This window comes from Opisthocomus hoazin, chromosome 5 (assembly GCF_030867145.1).
Source record: "Opisthocomus hoazin isolate bOpiHoa1 chromosome 5, bOpiHoa1.hap1, whole genome shotgun sequence".
Taxonomy (NCBI): domain Eukaryota; kingdom Metazoa; phylum Chordata; class Aves; order Opisthocomiformes; family Opisthocomidae; genus Opisthocomus; species Opisthocomus hoazin.
In genome coordinates, this window is record NC_134418.1 from 52922992 (window position 1) to 52939614 (window position 16623).

Consider the following 16623-nt stretch of genomic DNA (forward strand, 5'->3'; position numbering starts at 1 on the left):
AACCTGTTCTGAGTAGCACAGCTTGTGCTCCAACTGTAATTCTGTAGAAAATCGTGCTGCTTTAGGACCTTTTTGCTGGAGGCAGGCCTTAAACCTTATTTTCCATCTTCTTATTGTTACAAAATAATTGTACCTGCTTATTCTGCATTTAGAGGACTCTTCAGTATAAGGATTTAACCAGGCATGATGGTTGCAAACTCTTGTTTAAAGATGACAGATATCTTTTTCCCCCTGCAAACACAATCTACTGTTCTGCAAAGTGAAGTAATTTTGAAAACTGAATGTCTCCTTAATGCTTTAACATGTCTTTCATTTACATATCACACTAAAGAAAAGAAACAAGTAGGCAGGAAATCAGCAAAGGAAGTGGTAGAAGGAGGAAGAAGACAGAAGTAAATTATCAAAAATATTTTAATTTTTTTTCTGTCTTCAGATGTAGATACTCAACATGCCTAGTACTTACTTATCCATCCAACACGAACTGATGGGAATTCATCATTCTGGAGGTTTGTCCTTTTGAGTTAGGTGCCTTCATGCACTCTCTTGTGCTGAGGAAGTGGAGCTAAATAGGTTCCTGTAACGAAAAAGGTAGTTCCCAGAGTTGTGACGTTCTTCTATCAGACTGTTTAGGGGGATCAGCCAAAAAAAAAAACCCAAACTCTGAACAGATTCCAGGAGGAAGATGATCAAATGAAAAAAATTAAAAGAAGCTCTTCAAGAATTTTACAGTACAGAGTAATTTTGTGTTTCATTAAAATGCTCTGCCTTTTATTATCCTTGTATTTAATACAGTAGGGGTTTTGTTTGATGTTATGATGATTTATGACTGCTTGTAAAATGACAGAGAAAGCAGAATTCTGGTGAAAGGAGAGATGAATTATTGCCCTTAAAAGACCAAGGGATTCACAGCAGTAGCTTTACTTGGTAATACTTTTCTAGTTTGTAGAGCACTAGTTTGTATATTCTTTCAGTGGGATACAAATCTCTGATCATCTCTGTGATGAATGCATATTTGCCTGGGTAAATGTTTTGCTTACTTTTCAGATATATTTTGGGTTTGGTTGGGTTTTTACTTGGTGATGGTTGTTTCGGTCATCCCAGAAATTAGTGGCTTACTAGTGATTTCAGCATAGTGAAGATGAGACAACATTAGGTCTGTATAGAATCCTCAGGGCATGCGTACAGAAAGCTGTTGTGTTAGGGGAGCTACATCAGCTTAGAACAGGAGAAAGTTTTCTGCTTGACCCAAGTGGAGCTATGCTGCCTTACAAGAATTTTGGGTCACATCTTTCTATCCATAATTTTTCTGTTTATTATTGATTTTGTTATGTACCTCTCTGTTTGTAATCTCCTTGCTTAGGTTTTTTTATGGGTACTTTAATAAGTCTCTTTGATTTTGGACCTTACACCGCTTCACAAATAATTCACAATTCCCTTTCCATCATGCATTTTTACTGCTAATGTATATAGTCTCCAGGGGTTTCATCAGAATTTGCAGGAGATCATAAAGTTTAAATATAGCTCCCTTCTTAGTTGTAAGGGACGGGCCTGGGTGTTAGGAAGCAACTGGACTCTATGTTTGGATCTGTTTCGTTCACAGTAATTACAAGCTTGCTCCCCTGTTCTTACTATCCAGAAAATCCAGGCTCCCAAAGTTTAAATCCAGAAGCTAATGTTGTAGTTTGGTCTCTTCCTAAAACTGAGTGTGTATCACACCACAGTAGTGGAAGCCCTTCAGTTATTAATTGATGAGTTTCCCTGTGTGAACCTGGCATAAGTATATTTAGCACTTCCAATATCTAATTATCAATATTCTGCAACATTTTAAAAACAGTCTAGAGGCTTTGGCCCTATGTGCCCTACAGTATCTTAAGCCTTGTTTAGGCTTACTGCAACACTGTAATCAGAGTTCTTCTAGCCTGAGGGAATTTTCTCTTTCTTAATTTAATTAAGCACTTCCAATTAAGTTTAATTATATGTTAAGATGGAGAATTCCTCCTGACCCTACAATAATAAGGATTTACAAACCAAAGTACAGTTTTCATGGATTTTCTTCTGGGACATCATCTTGTTTGATAGAGCAAATAATTGAACAGAGATTTTAAAATTCTGAGTTCTTGTGAAGTCTGTTTCTATTCACCTCCACCCAACTCGTTGGAAGCAAACAAGAGACAGGTCTCCACGATGTACTCCTTATTAGAAACGAGGGCCACATCTACACTGTCTGCTCTTATCCAGTAGATCTAAGTTTCTATAAGTGCAATGCCCACTTCAAGTCCTGACAAATAATCACTTTTTGGGAATTTTCCGTTCTCTGTTTTGAGGCCACGTTAATCAGACTGTGGTGAGTTCATGCCACATCTTTGTGCACTGACAACACTGGACAGTCTGATTGTCTGTTTGGAACTTTGGGTAGCGTGTAATATAGATAGTTGTACAGGGTAGCTATGTTTATCTTAATTAAAATGCTGAAGTAACATGTGAAAGCTCTGTTGGTGTCTTGAGAGAGTACTGTTGCAGTTATCTCACCAATAACAGAGGTATTTCCATATTTCTACTCAGTGTGATTATACTTATTCCCATTTTTATGTGAAGGTGACTGAAAATATGGATTGCTCATTGACCCTTTGGGCAGAAGCTGTTTCACACTGCTCTGCAAAGTTTTGCATCTCCTGGGGCTTCTGTGTGTGTTGCAAACATTTTGCTATTTAAAGGAGAAAAAAAAAAAATGTGACACAAGAACCATACATCCCACTTGCTAAACACAAGTATGCTGAAGGAACTTCATGAAGGCTGTATTTTTAGTCTCACAGCTGGCTTGTGATAGCACAACATGAGATTCTAGACAGAGCAGAGTCCCATCAACATCACATCTATTCAAATCGTATGCTTTTTAGCTTACATACTGAAGTTCATAAATATGAAAGGGAAGAAGGCTCACGGTTCTGTCTGATATGCAGCACATTTTACAGTGTAAAAATTTACTGTAGCTGTTTTAGTCAAATACATTATTCTGGCGTGACCTGGATATAAACACAGTCATTTTAGCTTTTATATAAACAATTTTCTCATCTGTTTGTTTTACAGTATTTCTATGCACAGAAATATCTGCTATAAAAGGTAAGGTCCCAGTTGTGCTGATTTCAGTAGATTTAACTGTACATTGGCTTTATAAAGCCGGCAGGCTTGGAGTCATCCCACCTTGCTTTCTCTCCTCAGGTCAGCAGGTCACAGCAGAAAGGCAAGTATGCAGAGCCCACTTGAAAGCCAGTTGTCCCTGTGGAGATGCTGTTTCTTCTCCGTGGTCTGCTGGGTGTATGGGGCCTGGACTGCTGATTTTAGGCATTATATTTCAGTGGAAGGCTGAGCTTGGACCTGATTGTCTCTGCAGCAGCATTTAGGAGCAGAAATTTTGTAGGTGAGAAATACTTTATCTTGAAAAATTATTTCAGCTCATTGAGTGATTTTCATAGGCCACATTACAGGAGCAGATTTGCTTTACAAACTGTCTGTGCTTTGAAAGTTGCTTGTTTGATGCCATACTTAAATATAGCTTTCAGGATCAGCAGATCAGAGCCTCTTTGGGTCTACACTGCCTTGAGCACAGTATCCTCTCTCTTGTGGATTTATCATGGTTCCGGTTGTACTTTTTTCCTGTGATCTTGTCTTTCTGAATCAAGTCAATGAAGTCTGTAGCCCCCAAAGAGATGCTTGCAAATCACCTTAGGAAAAAAATAACTTCTATTCTTTTCTTATTTCCTGCAAAATCTCTCTTGTTTTTTTTGTTTTGTTTGGTTTTGTGAAGCCAGTCTCTTAATTTTACAGCCCAACTTGTAATTTTGCAATAGCTATGGTTGGCAGGATGAGGATGGATAGAAAAATACAAAGGATTCATGTGATTCCAGGAAAGAATAGATAATTCATTCCCAGGGAATTGTGCCAATAGTGGTCAGAGAATACTGATGAAAAGTCTGTTTTTCATAGGAAAATGAGCATGTGTGTCTGAATACACAAGATGAACTAGTCTGTTGAATAAGAAGATCCTGATTTTATGTGATCATTTTTCAGGGAAAATACTCCTTTAAGGTTCTTGCGTGGGTAGTTTCTGCCTTTAGTTCCTGTCCTTTGTAGGGATAAACACCGAGTCATATCTGTTGGTGTTTGGATTTGTAGTTTAAGATGAAGGGTTAATGAGAAATACAACTTTTTCCTCCTGCTTAGCACAAGAGCAAATGCTACAGTCAGTTACACATTATACATCTTTTTTGACTGAAAACAAGATAATTATTTTTTTTTAAGTTAAAGAATGTCAAGCTTCTGGTAACTATTATTAGTTTTTGAAAACTAACATTATGTTGCTCTCATATTTTGCTTAAAAATGAAAAAATTTCAACTTAAATATAATATAATCCTTGCAAAGTATTTAGTTGGGGGGAGCATTTTTTAGATATAAACCAGAAATTCAGCAATGAACATACAAGTTCTCTCTTTTTGTAATGAAGCCTGCCCTTGAAAGTTGAGGTTAACACTTTTTGACTTTAAAAAAAAGAGAAAGAAAAGGCATTGGTGATCCATTTGGTGTTTTAATAAATATTTTTTTTGATGCATTAAAAATGGCTTTACAGTTCCACATCTCTCCAAATATGCCATGAACACAGGCATACTTCATCTTGGAACTAGGGATTGTCATACATTCTTAAGCATTGTGAAAATACCCCAGTGGTGGTATCATATTTTACTCATTAGGTACCAGGACAGGTTAGTTATTTTGTGCTTGTTTGTGCTGCATTCAGATGACTTACTGGCATCAGACCAAAATTTCTTCATTGGCATTCAGCACTGTTCCTAAGGGGTGAGAGAAAGGAGATTCTGAACTCGGTAGGGAGTATATACAATGGAATCCAGAGAATACCATATTTCTTAACTGAGGTATGGGTCTTCTCATACCACTAATTGACCCCTTCCTCATCCCCCTTTACCTGGGTGCAAACAGCATGCAGGAAAAGCAGTGGTACTAGAAAAAGGACATTATGCCAGAACTGCATGTAATGTCTAGTAACTATACATATTTCCTTATGGTCATGCCATATCTCCATGGTCTGTGTTTAGGAATCAACTTTAGGTGTGATTCAGGCTTTCTAAAGCTATGGGATAGTCTTTGCGTCCTAGTTAACTGTGGGGTCTCCAAAGGCCAGTGAGCTCAAGGATCTGTGCATTGTATTGCCCCCTGCCCCTTCCCAGTGTCATAGAGCAGATGAAAACTATACAGTAGACATAATTCTGTAGAAAGGCTGGCAAGTGCATCATGGGACAAGCCCAGAGGCATGGAGGAGGAAGAGTATGGAGAGCTAAGGACAGATTGAACAGGACTGAGAGCAGGTTTCCTGAGGCAGCAGCGAGGGATTTCCAGCAGAGACACTGGGTGGGCAGGATGGTGCATTGTGGAGCAAATTTGGAGTTGGAAGGACTCAGTGCTGCTCGGCAGCTGTGTCAGGCTTCAGTGAGCTTTGTGCCTATCTTGGCAAGTCAGAGAGCCCATTGGCAGGGTAGGGGGACCTGTAATAAATATTGAACTTGTAGCAACCAACATAAGAGGCTAACAACATTGTCTTCTTCAAGGAAATTTTGAGGCATTACTTCCTTAGGAGCAAAGGCAGCCAAGTTTTGCATCGTTCCTCCTAGCTGTGTTTTCTTCTAAACAGCCACAGACCTTAGATAGGGAGCTAAAGGGGTTAAGGTGTTCAGCAGGGATGTGCAGCATGCCCATCGGAGCAAAAACACACCTTTGGCATGCTTCGTCCAGCAACGGGGCTGAAAACATTGGGAAGACGTTTAGAGATGAGGTCTGCAACCAGTTGCATTGCCTGGGTTTCTTCTGCTACTGAGACAAGCTTGTTTATTATTGCTAATTTTACAAAGGGTGCTAGCAGCCATTATTTCCCCATCTGGAAAAGCAGAGAGTGTGATAGAGTCGGGTCCATGCCTGAAAGAGCATGCAGTCAGTATTGACTCAGAAAAATATTGTTGGCTCTCAAAGTGGTTGAAAATTGATAAGGTGCTTTGCTAAATGTTTCATATAGAGGATTTGAACCCTAGTCTGCTGAGGCCTCAGTTTTCCTCTCTCCTGTTTTTTTAAGTTATTTTTGAGCTGTTTAGTTAACTGCACTTTTAAACTCATGACACAGAACTTTTCTGAGCAGGGAGCCTTGTGAGGTGCTTGAAAATTGGTATTGTACACCTATAGCACCAATAATTGAAGTGGTTTCTGGAAAATGGTGAAATCAAATTACCAACCCAATTTGCCTAGAATTTTCAAGTGGGGGGAAAAAAAAAAGCACTCTTCTTTTTGTCTGTGATCACTGCCTTGAAGATAAATGACTTTGCTCCTTGCTGCAGGCCAGTGTACATAGCCTTAGACACTATACAACATTTTTTTTGTTTTGTAATTGATTTTTTATTAGAAATTTTCAGAACAATTTCAAACCCAAATATTTTCCCTCTGCCCTTTTATTTCTTACTTGCTCTCTGTCTGATTTGGCTGTCAGTATAGTGCACTGACAAATAAATCATTGTCAGGGCTCAGTTCCCCAGTGCACAAGTCATGAGTCCCACACTAACCCTGCAGTCACGCAAAGGTCCTTACTTCATAGCTTTATCAAAGTTTGCTGACTTTGCAGCATCCCATAGTGAAGGCAAACACATGATATGAAAGACAACATCTTCTGTACCCAAAAAAAGGACTAGAAACAAAGGTACCATACAAAAACAATATTTAACACAGGCAACGCAACTTCTTTCGTAAGGCGTGTGGCCTGGTGGGTTAAGCACTGCAGAATGAGCTGGGTGACCAACATGTTAGGATGTTCTGTGTGACCTTGAGCGAGCAGATTCCTGTAATTGTAGCTCAGTTTCCACTCCTGTTTCACGACACAGTTGCTACATACTTGGAGTGAAGAGCAGTCTTAATATTGGGCTTTCCTACCTTTCTGATTTCATGCATACAGTGCAAATAGTGCAAATAGACCTACTGGAAAAGCCTCTCTATCTGACAGTCTTGGGGTCAATTTCTGTGGCTCAGGTCTTGCCCTCAGAGCAATGGAAGGATAGAGTACGTATTGTGTTTCATAACTCCACTGAAAGTCTTTGAGGGTTTTGTGAGAACCTCAGAAGGTACCAGTTTACTGCTGAATATTTTGCCCTTGCTCTTTTTAACAAACATTAGAATTTCAGATCTTGAATCCTGCAGACGAAAGCTTAAAAATACAAAAACGTTTCATGAAAGCAGATGAAACCAGCAAAGCCCAAACTTCAACTTTAACTGATGCTGTGGTACAAAAGCAAATGAGTATTTTGGAATTTTGTGTGATGCTGTTCCACCTTAAGCATGCTATTGCTGATTTTATGGCATCTGTGGGTTCCTGTGTGCTGTAGTCATTTAATATTTTTAACTTCTTGCTGTACTGTACACATTTGTAGCAAGCAGAAGGTTTCAGATGTAGGATAGTGAACTTCGGAACTGCTGCTAAAGCAAAATGTGCTAAACTGTAGAGTGAAAGGTGGTGCCACAAGCAGCCTTGGAAACTTCATTCAGTTTTTCAAGGATAAGAAACAGATGAGAGAGAACCTCTATTTTTCAAATTACTTTGCTCACTGAGGAAAATAGTGAATTCACCTTTCAAGACAAATTAGAAATCAGTCCTAGCCACTTGCTCAAGGAAGGCCAAAGAACAAACATGAACATTAGAAGTGTAGAAAAATATGCTAATATGCCTGTAAGTTTGCAGAAAGGTAATCAGAGTAAAGCAAGAGGGGACAGAGAGCAAAGACGTGGAAAGACAAGCAACCTTCAGAGAGTCCCTCTAACAGATATCATGTTTACATTGTTAAAAATGGGGAAACCAATCTTTGCCTGCGTGTTATCAGTAAATGAGAGTTTTAATAATAAATTATCTATGTGATTGCCATTTTCTTTCTCTTTGCAAGGAGAGCAGCTCTAAAAAGAAAAGGAATACTGTTGTGAGTAAGGTGTTCTACTAGTGGAAAGCAAATAGAAACAAGTCTGGATTTATTATTTTCTTTAATTTTGTGGGGTGTTAGATTTTTGTGGCTGGTCTTTTCTTTGGTTGTTTTTCTTTTTTTTTTTTTTTTTTTTGGTAAGGGTAGGGAGAGTTTCTGTCTCATGATGGAGTAGTCTGCATCCCAGAGTTACTGTGGCATTAGCAGATCAGGTAGCAGTGTGAGTTGGAGTAAAACTATAATCTCCTAATCCAAGTCAGTGGCTCTGTTGGGTTGAAATCGGTGGCTTCACAACTGATGTAAAAGTGAGTGTGATCAGCAAAAAGGGAGCCAGTGGTATATGACATGATCCTGTTTTATTATCTTCTGTGACTGAACGCAGTACTTCAAAAGTCGGATGGCTGATGAGTGGTTGTGGCTCTACTGCATGGTGCCTTTCAGTGCCCTTCTCCTGAATACCCATGCTTGGGAATGTGTGAGTATCTTAGGTCCTTGCTGCCTGTTACCCAGGTCTGTCTTTGAGGACGGTCAGGATGTATTCCTCAGAAGCAGAGCAGACGTGCAACCTGTGAAAATTGCTAGGAAAGCTGTGGAAAGAATTGGGGTGGTAGCATGACCGGAAGATGGCGACGCTCATGTCATTAAACTTGATGAAACTTGGTGAAAGAAAAATGCCACAAATTTGAAACAGAAGGATGTGGCTTAGGATCACAAATCTCATTTTGCTGGTGGAGCTGCTTCTGTCCTACATTTTGGAAGTTTTGCCAAGAAGTACAAATGAGATGCCTGAAAAGAGGTTTTAGGAGTCTGACCTTAGGTCTCATAATTGACATTTTATGCTTATGGGCACTTCAGAGAGGAAGTATGCCTTGGGATACATTTCTTTTTAGGATGAGTCTGTGTGCTTATTTGCTATCTTACTTCTGATTCCCGTCTCCCTCCAATACAGAGCATGAGTCCCTTGCTTCCATGTAGGGAGAGATATAGATGAGCAGACATGTAAATGAACCTTCTGTAACTCTTGCAAAGAATTTCATAGTCTGTCACAGAGGAGCAATCGTCTGTCACATTAATATGGTTCTTATTACAGTATTTATGTCAAAACCTCTGTCTTTCATCATTTTCATTAGCATGAAAAGTAAGGTTTTAACAACTATGGTAATAGGTAATAACGTAGCATTAGAACATAAATCTAGTGACGATACAGATATCCAGGAAATGACAGGGAGATGTTAATTCTCTTCCAGCACTAATTTTGGGGACAGATTTGTGTAGGTGGCTTAATTTTTAGCAAGTATTCACTATAATTATCAGAACTAACAGGAATGCTTGGCAAAGAGGAATAAGAAATCTTTGGGTTGTAATCAAAGACGAGAGCTAGCAGTTACAAATGACCAGCTTTTCAGTGGTGCTCAGCACACGGTTGTGTCCTAATTCTGACTGATGTGTGTATAAATGTTATAGTTACCAGAGGGTTTGTTGCCAGAATCTGTGACTTTGGCAAAGAAAGGACACTTTAAAACCAGTGTGTGTTCACAGGCACAGGTGGGCTACACTTTAACTGAAGTGAACCAGATCTTTGAGTTAAATACTTTAGTTGTTAGAATGTCTCTTATTACTGTCAGAACTGTGAAGCACTTTGCAAAGTCAGTGAAGCCCTATTGAATAGCCAAAGGAGAAATTGGTCAGTCATGAAAATTTACCTAAACAGCTGAGGTAAAGGCAACCATTATTTGACAGCATAGTACCATTTAGTGGCACTGTATAAGGTAGGGAAAACACAGAAAGTGACAATTTCCCTATAAAGTAAGGAAAGCAAAAGGACTTTTGTTATCCAAACTAGCACTTGAACACAACATTACAGTTAATTTGCGATGTAATGGAGTGTTTAATGGCTTTCAGTGGTTAGGAAGTTGGTTTTAGAAAGAGTATGGGTAACAGTTTTAAAGGCATCCAAGTGATTTACAGCATCTGTAGACTGCACAGTGCGTTGTGGTGCTGAGAAGCCCCATGCTAGCATTATCTGCTCTGGTGCCAGAGCTGTATGTGAAGCTGAGGTCTCTTGGCAGTGCTGCTGCAGATCTAGAGAGCCCTGAGCCCCTCCACGCCACGCACACGTATTAGGAAGCTCAGAGTCCCAAGGACTGTACACAGCCCTGTGTTTCTTTCCACAAGTATAGCCCATTTGCTTTGGGCATGGTGATCATTTTTACCCTGTAGCACTGTCTTCTCTGACTGAGCTCTGGGATCAAACACTGCATACTTGTACGTCTGGTCATGCCACATGCCTGCAACCAAGTTGAGCATGATCAGGCAATGGTTCTCTCTGGGACTTCAGTCCTCGTTTTTGGGTCCATCTAGTACAGGTGATGGTGGGATTTTGCTTTCACTGCTGACCTAATGCTTTCAAGAAAACTGTTGCAACTGCTCTCATGGCTTCCACATTGTGGTTTGAGAGCAGGCTCCATCACTGTTTTCTGCATCACTTAGAGTTTCCTGGTCACAGCTTCCACACACTAAAATATGTTGTGCCTCCTTGGGAAAGAAACTGGCAGTATTATTGTCCCAAAAACCTGGGGTTCGTTTACCCAGTCTGCAGTACGCCAATATACACACAGAGTAGAGGTATTTTATGGCATATCTGCGCAGAGATGGGTGTCTGTCCCGAGACAGCACACCATGTTCAAAATTGACAGTCATTTATACACTTAACATTACCATATTCATCTTCCTAATACATATGCATTGTTATTCTATTAAATGATTGGTTAAAGCCTCTTTGTCCAGCATGTAAATTAGTACGCATGCTCAGTTTCTTCATCTTTGGAGTCTGGGGTATAACTGGGGTAGGTGGTCCGTGAGTCGGTGGTCACAATATCCCCCTGCTGGAATTACCTATCTCCTAGTTACCTGTTTCTTTTGGCAACCTCAGCAGCTTTTCATAGCTTGTTAGCTATTCTTATGATTCATCACGCTCTGGTTCTACTTTGGACAGGTACATCATTCTTAGGAAACAATAACACATTATTCAAAATCCTCTTTCTTAGTTTCTCTAAATCTAGTATAGTTAATTTTAAACTTTTAACTAATAGTAAGGGTAGGGCTTTATTAATTTCTGTTATCATTTATGTTGATTCCCCTTTTTATTCCTTAGTATAACAGTATGAGGTCTGTCTGCATGAAGATGGTGAGGCTCCATAAGTGGGTGGTGGATTTACCTTGTGTGCACTTGTGCACTCGCTTTCGCTGTGCAAATCCCTGCACCCAGCAGAAGGAGACTGCCTGCCAACCATCCGCATCTGGCCAGCGGGCTCAGCAACTGTCCTGGGAGTTTAGGCTCCATCTCAGTGCAATGAACTGTTCAAGCAGACCTCTGGTTAGTGACAAGGTGTATTGGTCAACTGCAGCCCTTTTTTCCTGCTCATCAGTGAATCAGTCATTGTCACCTGTGTAACTGAGCTGGCTGTTACTTGTGTTGATTTGTTATACAGAACTTTTTGTCTGGTAGAGATCAGAGCAATCTGCATATGAAGGCAAATGCTCTCATCCCTGTTTAACTGATGGGAAAACAGCAATGTAAAACAGTTTCTGAAAAGCAGCAGATCTGATAGCCATTGGGAATAAAATCCTGTCTCTTACCAGCCCTACATATGCTTCACAAATTTCAAGAGTGCATAATGTGCAGTTTGAGACATGTTTTGATATATATACTTTTGACAGACATAGCCTATCTTTGTATTTCCAGATAGGATGAGCCTTATTCTTAAAATGAGATTTCCAGTGTGAATATTCATGTTCCAAAACCAAATTCCACTTATTTAACTGTTCTGCAGCAACTGTAGGTTTAAACACATACTCTTGCCTGGTAGCTTGCTCACTACAGCATGCACATAAGAGTTTGCAACCTGGAACTGGATACAGTCAAAGTAAGTTCATGTGAAGTAGACAAATAATTGTCTGTGCAGTAGTTACCATCACTTCACCTCATTTTCAAAACTAGAGTTCAGTTCCACATGCATAGTGAACTGTCTTCTGTTATCTCTGTCATCTTTGTTTCAATGCAGTAGGTAATTCATGAACACGGGAAGCACACAGAGTCCAGGCTTTCAGCTGGTGCCAGTTGTTTGTGCCCGTGGAGTATCTGGCTCAGTCTGTCTCCCCAAAGAGTTTCTCCCCTTTGAAGCACACACAGAACAAAAGAAATGGCTGCATTATGCGACTAAAGAAGTCAAGAATATGGCTGGTTATGCTGTCAAGCATTCAAAATATTGTTGTACAGACAAACGACTTTTCCAAAGTCCATTCTGAAATGAACTGACAGTTTCAAGTTACTCTGATAGGCTGGAGTCAAATATCTTTAGATTTGCAATGGGCTGATGCAGCTCATACTCTCTAATTATTCTAGACCTTCCAGCAACTGTGACTGGTTTTCTGGGTTAGAAAACTTCTCTTTGCATCCATTAACTCCTGCCCATCTCCACATTCAGGACAGTCACACTTGACAGTATAGCAGTAACCTTTGGACAGTGTGTGCCTGCATACACAGGTGTGCCAGTCTGCTGAGATTTATACTTTCATTCCCCAGCTGCATCTGCAGGGTGACATCTGCCTGCTGGTGGTGAAAGACAAGCAGGAATAAGTGCTTCAGGCTTTTTTTATAAATATGCCTGTGCCTCTGTATTTACGTAGCTGTGTGGCCTGATTATTCAGGAGCTCTGAGGCTTATCCCAAGATGATGATTTTTACATTAAAAGTAGATTAATTGAAGTTGACAGCCTCATGTCCATCCAAACACAGTGTGAAGTGATAATAAGTGTAGAATTGCTAGTCAGTAGGGTCCCATGTCACATACTCAGACTAGATAAATGATGAATATGTAATGAAATTACATAGAATTGAGACAGATGGCTCTAGCTTTTGATAAATGCATATATCTTCACAATCAGATAATAATGCCAATGTGTGGAAGATCAATTGGGATATAACAACTTTGAAAATGAAAATCATTTCTCTGCTTTCACTTTAAGATGTGCATTTAAATCAGAATCAAGCTTAATTTAATTATAAAACTTTTTTCATCATGAAATTAAACAAGAAGAAGAGAAGAAACCCCAGGAAAAAATACAGGGACATTTTCATCTTATTTTGCTTTGAACTGTAGTTATTTATCCTACTGCATATAATGAAATACCATTGCCAAAAAATAAAAGACAATTATTTTCTCTCTAATAAACATTAAGATAGATTGATGGCCCCCACTATAAAAAAGACTAAAGGAAATTCTTGACACCTTTTCAGGAAGATGTCATTTTGTTCCTAAGAACTCCAGTTATGAGGAAGCTTATAATACGGTCCACCTGTCATTGATAGGGATGTTTAATATTTTATTGACTATTTAAGGTGCAAAGTCCTTGACATAAATCAACCTCTCCTTCTCTCTCTTGATTCTAATATTTTATTTTTCGTACATCTTTCAGAGAATTAACGTGATTTACTAGGGATATGGTGTAAAAATTATCATTTGAAATAATGTCATTACCAAAAAATAAGGAATTTTGAGAACAAAATAATTATGAAGCTCATTAAATTCAGTTTCTGCATATTTCAGATTAGTGAAAGAGTAATAGCAGCAACTCAGCACATAATTTTGCACAGCAGTTGTGTATTATCTGAGTTACTGTCACTTCATTTGAATTTAAAGTCCTTGTTTGTGCAGATAAACAAATATATCTGTCCCTCATTTGTATGGGATTTAGGATATCTTCAGGTGAAGTGGAAGTAGCTTGTGGTTTTCTGCAGTTGATTGGCCACATGATGAGTACTAGTTATAATGAAGAAAAGTACCAGCTGAGATCTGATGTTTTTGGTGCCACACCAGTATACAAAAAGGTCATTACATGTATGAAGAGTTTATAATCTTTTGTCTGCAGATGAGATTTTTTTAGTTATGAGGGAGGAAATGGGACACAGAACAGAGAAGAAGGTTTCCAAAAATGGGTAAAAGTAGTACTAGATGGGAGTACTAGGGGTAGTCCTCTGTGCTTTATGGCTGTCTGTGATGCTCCCATGGGAAAATCTTCAGGCGAGACGGTACCTTGTGTGGCTGCAGAGATCCTGAATCAGCAGCTGGCACAAGAAGGTAAATTAGGTTTAGCCTGCAGTTTGGGGCTCAGCGCATAAATTGCCGTGCTGTCTTTTGGAGAGAAAGAGAGGATGACGCATGAGTTAGTGCAGTGGCCTTGCATGAGGGCTGTGAAATTTATACTCCACCAGGGAACAAACAAGTGAGGTTCAGAGAAGCCGTCTCTGAGTCTTTTTGAGTATCCATTGGAAGAAAAAGTATGAGATCCCTTCTGCATTTAGCACTATCTAGGCTCAAGAGACAGCTGCTTCCTCAACTTTGTGTGTTTTTCCAAAGCCTCCCAAATGCAGGGGGAACCCTTCTTTTAATGACAGCAGTCTTTGCAGGCAGTAGAGTACTGCTGTGTATTGGCTTGCAGCGGCAGTGGGACAAAAGCCCTGTCCCTCTTAAGCAGGAAGGCACTAACGCTCCCAAGGGAAACCCTTGTTGGTGTAGTAAGAATTTCTGCCTCGCAGGCTGCTGGCTGCAGAGCCATCCCAACAGGAGCACACCTCCTCCCACAGTTTGCCACCTCCTCAGTGCTCCCAAAAAATAATTTATGGCTTTCTCAAGCAGAGTTACCTAAATTTGAAGGCTCACTAATAACATTTAAGCATCTTAGCACTATCTGAGCAGGAATTCTTTGCTTTTATCTTTCAAGTGGAGGGATCACTCCCTAAAGCATTTCTAGCGGTATCAATATTTGCCTTCAGTCTGCATTCATGTGAAGTCGTGGAGAATCTGGGCTGAGGCCTTAAAAAAGCCTATCACTTTGTGATATTGCCTCAGGAGAAAATTTTTCTGTGCATCACAACTGTGATAGCTTATTGATCAGAATGAGCCAGCTTTCAAAGGAGAAGATAATGCCATACATTTTACTTACGATATTTGTGCACCTGCTAAACAACTGCACCACTGTGAGCGAAGTACTTGGCAGTGGCAGGTGAAGAGTGCTCTGTTCTCAAAGGTGTCAGATCTTTCATTTTCTGCTGATGCATTTTAGAAATAAAACAGTGTTTTCCATTAGAGCAAGTCCTCATCTACCTTACAAGCCAGCAAGGATGGAGGATTCATGGTCCCTGGCCCAGACATGGCCTGCAATCCAATTTCATGTGGCCTGTAACAATTTAGTTGTCTGCACTGAAGCAGATGAACATTATCAGGGGCATAAAAACGTGGTTGGTCAAAGGTGTTGGAAGGAACACTTGGCTCTCAGTGAGGAAAAAATTTGCCATCTCCATGGTGTAGCAAGAAGGAAAAACGTAAGGGAAGATCCTGACTTCAGTACTTCCACTAGAGCATAGGAAAACATGAAGAGAAGTTGCTCTTCTGATCATGAATTATGGATGCTGTTAAAGATCAGCTATCCTAAAAGTGGGATTCCAGCTAAACAGATCATATGATTAATATCTGTGTAGTGAGAGAGAAGATCTGCAGGAATTAAGAGAAGGTCTTGAAGCACATCAGTGCTTACCACCTGTCTTTCAATGACACACTGTTCCTGGCATTTCTCATGCTTTGGTACAACTAAGACAGACCCTTCCTCTCCCCCCACCCCCAGTCACTGATACTACAGTCATTCAGAGGAGGCAACAGGTCATGGATCTGGGCAGACTTCTGTGGAAGCTGCTGCTGTGGGAATGCCAGAGCTATGGGACTTAGGGAGCCTGACCAAAAAAAAACCCAAACCAACAGACACCAAGGTTTACTTGCTCATTTGATAGTTAGGGAGAAGGTGAAAGGGTGGAATTCATTCTTGGTCTGGAAAAGGTAGATAAAATGTGTTCAGGAGAACCTTTAGTGTGATGGCAAGTATCTGTCCAGGGCTTTGCTTTCCTTTGATACCATGATCATCTGGTAATAAAGGCTAGCACTAGCAAATGCTCATTAGCAGAAGGCAGAGTGTTGTCATTCTCCTCTTTTGTAACTACTTTGTAATATATGCATGCATGTCCATAAGTATATATTGGAGTTAGTGAAGTTGTATTGTATCATAAGGGTTTCTGCATGTCTTTGCAATGGAAAATGTGGTGCGTTTTTTCCTTTTCTTTCTCCATTCCGTACCCCTGCCCCCTCCCCCTCAACTTTAAAGCTGTTTAAGTAAAATTCAGACAAAAAATATGCTAGAATTGGAAAGATAATTATAAGGCCAGAATCCCTCACACACCACTGGATTCTTTCCCTCCTGATGCGGACTCTGGATTTGTCTGTGAAAGCAAAGAAAAAGCTTTCTTAGGTGCATTGTCATTAAAACAGTCAGAGTCTGCAAATCCTGTGCAGTCAAGACAACAGCAGGATTATGTTTGAATCATAAGAATGAGCAATGTGTTTTGCTTCATTACAGAAGTTACAGAGGAAAAGGATTTCTAGACCTCCCCGTCCTTCTCCCCTCCAGGGCAGGATTGTTCTCTCCAGAGTGCTTCTTAAGTCTTTTTCTATGCAGTGTTACATGTGCCACATGATGGATCATTCACTGCTTTACTGGA